Source organism: Nicotiana attenuata, unplaced genomic scaffold (assembly GCF_001879085.1).
Source record: "Nicotiana attenuata strain UT unplaced genomic scaffold, NIATTr2, whole genome shotgun sequence".
Classification (NCBI taxonomy): domain Eukaryota; kingdom Viridiplantae; phylum Streptophyta; class Magnoliopsida; order Solanales; family Solanaceae; genus Nicotiana; species Nicotiana attenuata.
This window is the reverse complement of record NW_017670410.1, coordinates 626,698-634,217: the sequence shown is the minus strand read 5'-3', so window position 1 is coordinate 634,217 and position 7,520 is coordinate 626,698.

The window sequence follows — 7,520 nt, the reverse complement described above, 5'->3', positions numbered from 1 at the left end:
CAGCATCTGTTCAAACAGAAGGATCTTAACTTGCGCCAGCGGAGGTGGTTGGAGATGCTTAAGGAATATGATATCACTATTCTATACCATCTCGAGAAGGCCAATGAGGTGGTCGATGCCTTGAGTCACCGGGCGGAGAGTTTGGGCAGCTTAGCATATCTTCCAGCAACAGAGAGGCCATTGGCGTTGGATGTTCGGGATTTGGCCAACCAGTTTGTTCGATTGGATATTTCTGAGCCGAATCGAGTTTTGGATTGCGTGGTCTCTTAGTCTTCTCTTTATGATCGTATTAGGAAAAGTCAGTATGATGACCCTGATCTTTTTGCCCTTAAGGACACGGTTCAGCACCGTGATGCTAAGGAGGTCACTATTGGGGATGATGGTGCATTGAGGATGCAGGGCAGACTATGTGTGCCCAATGTAGATGGTTTACGTGAGTTGATTCTCCAAGAGGTTCACAATTCATGGTACTTCATTAATCCGGGTGCCGTGAAGATGTATCAGGACTTGAGGCAGCATTATTGGTGGAGAAGAATGAACAAGGACATCGTAGAGTATGTAGCTCGGTGTCTAAATTGCCAGCAGGTGAAGTATGAGCATCAGCGACCAGGTGGATTGCTTCAGAGGCTAGAGATTCCGGAGTGAAAATGGGAGCGAATCACCATGGATTTTGTTGTTGGGCTTCCACGGACTCAGCAAATGTTTGATGCAGTTTGGGTGATTGCGGATGGTTGACTAAGTCAGCTCATTTCATTCCGGTGAAGACTACTTATTCTTCCGAGCAGCTGGCTCGAGTTTATATCCGCGAGATTGTCAGACTTCATGGCGTGCCGGTATCTATCATCTCATATCGGGGTATGCAGTTTACATCGCAGTTCTTGAGGGCCATACAACATGAGTTGAGTAATCAGGTTGAGTTGAAACACATCATTTCACCCTCAAACGGATGGACAGTCCGAGCGCACTATTCAAATATTAGCGGATATGCTCCGCGCGTGTGTGATGGAGTTTGGGGGTTCTTGGGATCAAATTTTGCCACTTGTGTAGTTTGCTTACAACAACAGTTATCAATCGAGCATTCAGATGGCCCCGTATGAGGCTTTGTATGGTGACGGTGTCGGTCTCCGGTGGGTTGGTTCGAGCCCGGCGAGGCTAGGCTATTGGTTACATACTTGGTTCAGGATACTTTGGAGAAGGTTAAGGTGATTCAGGATCGACTTCATACAGCCCAGTCCAGACAGAAGAATTATGCGGATCGAAAGGTTCGCGATATTGCATTCATGGTTGGGCAGCGGGTCCTGCTCCTGATGTTACCTATGAAGGGTGTTATGAGGTTTGGGAAGAAGTGCAAGTTGAGCCCAAGGTTTATTGGCTCGTTCGAGGTGTTGCGACAAGTTGGGGAGGTTGCTTATGAGTTTGCCTTGCCTCCCAGCCTAGCAGGAGTTCATCATGTGTTTCACGTTTCAATGCTCCGGAAGCATCACGGCGATCCACCGTGTTAGATTTCAGCTCAGTCCAGTTGGACAAGGATTTATCTTATGTTGAGGAGCCAGTGGCTATTTTGGACAGGAAGGTTCGAAAGCTCAGGTCAAAGAATATTGCTTCAGTGAAGGTTCAGTGGAGGGGTCAGCTGGTCGAGGAGGTGACTTGGGAGACCGAGCATGATATGCGCAGCCGTTATCCTCATCTTTTCACCACTTTAGGTATGTCTCTTTACTCGTTCGAGGACGAACGATTGTTGTGAGAGGGAGAGGATGTAAGGACCCGATTAGTCGTTTTGAGAGTATTAGCCCAGATCCCCTATTTACCGTTTCCCCTTGCTTATGTGACTTGCCGGAAGGGTTTTGGTTTTGGAGTGAAATGGGACACTTAGTCCCTAAAATGGAAGCTTAAGTTCTAGGAATTTGACTGTAGTTGGAATTGTGTGAAGATAACTCTGGAATGGAGTTTCGTTGGTTTTGTTAGCTCCGTTGGGTGATTTCGACTTAAGAGCGTGTCCGGATTGTGAATTGGAGGTCCGTAGCTGAATTAGGTGTGAAATGGGGAAAGTTGGATTTTTGGGAAGTTTGACCGGCAGTGGACTTTTTGATATCGGGGACGTATAGGAGTTCCGGAAGTTGGAGTAGGTTCGTAATGTCTATTATGACTTGTGTGCAAAATTTGAGGTCAATCGGACGTGTTTTAATAGGTTTCGGCATCGGTTGTAGAAGTTTGAAGTTTCAAAGTTCATTAAGCTTGAATTGGAGTGCGATTCTTGATTTCATTAATTATATTAGTTTCATATAGTTATATTTATGGTATGTAATTGCTTTTGGCAAGATTTGGGCCATTCGGACTCAGAAAGTCGAGGAAAAGGCATCCTTATTGACTAATTGAGCTTGGTTTGAGGTAAGTGGCTTGCCTAACCTTGTGTGGGGGAAATCCCCTTAGGATTTGGTACTGTTGTGACAATTCTCTGATATGTGAGTGCCGTGTACGCGAGGTGACGAGTGCGTACCCAGGCTAATTGTTAAAAATCCGATTTTACTGAACAGTAACCTGTTAGTTCTTAAATGAGTCATCCCAGTATATGTAGTTATTTAGCCTAATATCACATGTCTGCGTGTCTTAAATGCTTATTTGAAATATGTGCAGCATGCTTAGTTGAATTCCTATTTTCCTTGATTTGTATTAGTCTTAAACTATAGGATTCTTGCTGTTAATTGTTGTTTCCATCGGTTTTGAGCTGTGTGTTTACTTTTGGGACTACGAGGCGGTACCTCGGGAGATCCCCGTTTTCATATTTACTTTTGGGACTATGATGCAGTACCTCGAGAGATCCTATGTTCCATATTTACTTCTAGGACTACGAGGCGGTACATCGGGAGATCCCCTGTTGAGTATTTACTTTTGGGACTACGAGGCGGTACCTCGGGAGCGCCCCTGTTGTTTATCCATATTTGCAGGGTAGTTTCCTCTTCTGCATTTCTCGTTGCTAAATTCTCAGTCTTTCACTATATTGCTATATCTCCTGCTTTAGTTATTATATCCCAGTAGGGCCCTAACCTGACCTCGTCACCACTCTACCGAGGTTAGGCTTGGCACTTACTGGGTACCGTTGTGGTGTACTCATGCTACTCTTCTGCACATGTTTTGTGTGCAAACCCAGGTACCTCCTAGCAGCCCCGCTATCATTAGAGTGTCGTGATGCTGCTACGGAGACTTCAAGGTATATCTGCCAGCGACCGCAGACCTTGGAGTCCCCCTCTATCCCTTTATGTTGTTTTTCTAAAAATTTTCTAGACACTGATGTATAGAGACACTTAGAACCATTCCTTAGAGCTTGTGACTTGTGACTACCGGGTCTTTGGGAGATGTTTATACTCAGCGTTGTTGGTTTTACTTGTATATGCCGAGCGGTAGTTTTCCAGCTTTATCTATATATATACTGATGTTGTTAAGGTTTAGCCGTTATTTCAGTTATTCTGCAACTATTAGGCTTACCTAGTCTTAGAGACTAGGTGCCGTCACGACATCTTACGGAGGGAGATTTGGGTCGTGACACAAGGATATTGAGGGTACATATTTAGTTGACTCTTGTGCCATTGGAGTTGAGGATGTTGACAATACCAAGGTTCATGTAGTTGAGCGCATTGGTCCACACTCCAAGCATTTTTTTCCACATTGTGTTTGGATGATGATATGAAAATAGAGTCATCCGAGCCAATTGAGGAGTCAAGGAATGAGGAACAAGATTCCTACATTCTGGAATTCTTCTTGCCAGAAAGTCGGGATTACATACATCATGCAAAGGCTAAGAAGAGCAGAATGCTAGATTATTTTCTTAGGGCAGTTAGATCTGTTTCACCACCTTTGGAGCATAACCAAAAACTTGAAGCAAAACTTGGGGTTCAATTCATAAGCTTGAGGTGGAGGCAAAAAGTGTTCCGCGTTGTGCCGCGACGTTAAATCAAGCGCTTGTTGGGAGGCAACCAGCTTTACTCCTTTTTTATTTTTAATTCTTTTTTAATTTTTTTTGTAGTGTAAATTTTTTATTTTCTAGGAGCATGGGAAGCAAAGCCAAGTCCTCTCTTATTACTAGGTGCAGGGGTCCCATAGCCAAGTCCTCTCTTATTACTACTATGGTGTTCTTGTAGCCATGATAGTGCATCAGAGGACTTCTTCCATTTACAAGTTCTGTCTAGTTCATGCTTAACCTTGCTTGGATCTTCTTTTAGGACTCTTATCTGCTCATCCTTTTTGTACAGCTCATCCTTCATTTTTCCTAGATTTTCTTCTAAAGTGAGATGTGTGTGATCAGCTTTCTTTTTACCTGTTCCTAATTTCAGTTTTAAATTTTCAGATCTAAGCTCTAGCATAGTGGTGTCAAGTTCAAGAACCTGGTTCTTCAACTCAGCATTTCTACTATCACTTTCACTAGCCCTGAGTTCTAGATTTTTGCACTTAGCTTTCAAGATTACACATTCCTTAGACATCTGTTTCTTTTCATTGTTTATGACCTCAGATTCATCAATGAAATCTAGCAGTAACTCAGATAGCCTTTCTTTAGACAAAAATTTAATCTTGTCTTTGAGATGAATCACACTTACCTCTGGTTCATCATCTGATTCTCCAATGGCCATAAGTGCTTGTTTATCTCCATCTTCATCTTCTGTATCCTTATCTGAGCTTTCTCCCCAAGCAGCAACCATAGCCTTTGTTGATCCTTTGTTCTTCTTGGGATGAACATGTTCCTTCTTCATGTTTCTTCGTTCAGCCCTTTCCTTCTTCCATTCAATTTCCATTGAGGACAGTTTTTGATCATATGGTCATTCTTACCACATTTATAGCAGCCCTCGTTGGTCAGTTTTTTAGGGACCCTTGGTTTGTTAAAGGTTGCACCTATTGAAGAACCCTTTCCTCTCATTAGATACTTTTTGAAATCCCTCGTGATCATAGCCATTTCATCTTCTTCTAAATCTGCACCTTCAGCAATTCTGAGAGCCAGGCTCCTTTCCTTCTTGGGTGCATCCATCTTCATGGTTTGCCTTCTAAGTTCATAGGCAGTGAGATTTCTAATTAGCTCGTCCAACTTGAGAGTGACAATGTTTTTTGATTCCTGAATAGCAGTGATTTTGCTTTCCCAAGTGACTGGCAAAACCCTTGTCAAAATTTTTTCAACCTTGTCTTCTTCAAGGATAATCCTTCGAAGAGACTTAAGTTCATTTGTTAGTGTTGTGAACCTTGTATACATCTCTTGGATGGTTTCTCCTTCTTTCATGGTGAAATTCTCATATTGAGAGTACAGCAATGTTCCCCTTGATCTCTTCACTTGAGGAGTTCCTTCATGAGCCACTTGCAAAGTGTCCCAAATTTCCTTAGCAGTAGTGCAACTTTGAATTCTGTTGTACTCATCTGGACCAAGTCCACATACAAGCTATTTCTTGGCCTTAGCATTCTTTTCCCACTTCTTCAAGTCCTCAGCAGTGCAGTCAGCTCTAGTCTTTAGCACATCCACGCCTTCAGCATTCTTCTTCATGGTAGCCAGGGGACCATCAGTAACAATATCCCAGAGTTCATAGTCCTCTCCGATGATGTGATCTCTCATCCTGTTTTTCCACCAGGAGTAGTACTAGCCATTAAAGAGTGGAGGCCTAGCCGTGGATTGTCCTTCCTAGTTTCCAGGTGGTGCACTCATCTTGATCTGTTCCTAAGGTGTTAGCCTCTTTAAGGATAACCTGCTCTAATACCAATTGATGTTTTATACTTCAATACTACACAAGAGGTGGAGTGATTTGTGTGGTGTCCAATTTTTCGCTTAACCTGATTATAGAAGGACCTGGTTCTTCTATGTGTTCCAACTACTACTGTTGCGGAATAATAAGTACAGAAATTAAAGAACACAAAGATTTTACGGGGAAAACACCTGGCTCAAAAGGTGAAAAAACCACGACCTACTTTCCAGTAGGATTTTCCCAAACTCTCCACTAAAATCACTAAGCCAAAAACTGCATTTACAAAACACTTTTGTAAACCTAGGATTAACTCTAATCCCGTTGTAGCACATAGCCTCAACTGTTGCGACAACTTCAAGTTAACCCTAACTTGAAAACTCTGAGTACCTAATACAATTGCTTCTAGATAAAGCTGAAAGGTACAATATGAAATCACCTACTACAATTTAACTAGAATAAAAGATAGACACTTTGAACTGGTTCTTCTATCTGGTTCAAGTAGCTTCAGGTTTGCATGCTTGAATCACACACGAATTGCTTGCAAAATTGCCTTGCTATTTTGCTCTCAATTCACGTTTAACTTCTGCTTATGTGCGTTTTTTTGTAAAAGAGAACAACAATGATATTTATGGAGTTAGTAAATAGAGATTGACTAGAATTCTGATGCTACTCTTCCTTGGTGGAAGAGTTCTAGTTGACCTCAACCTCTAACTCCTTCCCTTTCTTGAACTGTGTTCTCTTTGAATAAGGAGTCTTTCTCCTTATCTAATATGCAACCTTTTTGATCAGGATCAGGAGATATCACTTCTGTTAAGTTAGGTTTATCTCCTTCACGTGCATCTCACATGTTTGAGTTGACCATATATGTGCTTCACTAGGATGGACCTGGTCCATGTCTAAGTTCCTTTGTCAGTCTTCAAAACTCACCTTTACTTGGGCCGATCTTTCTTTTTGACATATTTTATATTGGGACTTAAAGCTGGAGCATTTGAACTAAGTACTTTCTTCATAGTCTTTGTAATTACATGCCTTGAAAATATGTGTGGCTTTCTTTTGACATTTAGGCTTATCTTTGACTATTGTGTAGTTGCTTTAACTTGAGAATCGGGTTCGAGCCGTCCTGAGTGAGTCATGTGCATTGTGTGAGGTGAGATTTTGGTGTACTCTGTGCCATCCTTGCTAGTCTAGAACTTGCCCCGTGTGCGAGTTGAAGAGAAATGATTGAGTCTTGTAAGTTTGGGAAGTGATATAGGCTTTCTTTGATTGACCATTTAGCATATTTGCCTAGCAGCGCTAATATTATTCATAGTCAACGCTTTTGAGCCTATAGACATTTTCTTTGGCAATGACATTACAAGCCAATCTCCTTTGTTCTTAATCAAATCTTGTTGGACCTTTACCTCCGAAAGCACTTAGCTAAAAGAGTAAAAAAATAAATTGGGTAGTTTTTGAGTGGAACCATAGAAAGGACGACACAAGGTGCACTTGTGTACCAAAAAAAGGTACCTATAAGAAATACCAAATAAAGGAGAGTGTGAAAAATAAATGAAAAAAAGAAGAAAAATAATGAATAACACCTCGTGTATCTTTGTCTGGGCTAGTATGTATCTATATGTATATGTGCTTAATATAGAAAGGCTTAAATGTGTATGGTTTCATGGCGAAATATTGAATTGGTCATGACAAGAAGGTGCTTGGAAGTGAAGTATAGTGTATTAAAGTGTTAGGGAGCGTTAGTCACTATTTTCTCAAATATATACTGCCCGTCCCTTAGCCTACATTACAACCTATAAAGTCCTACTTGAT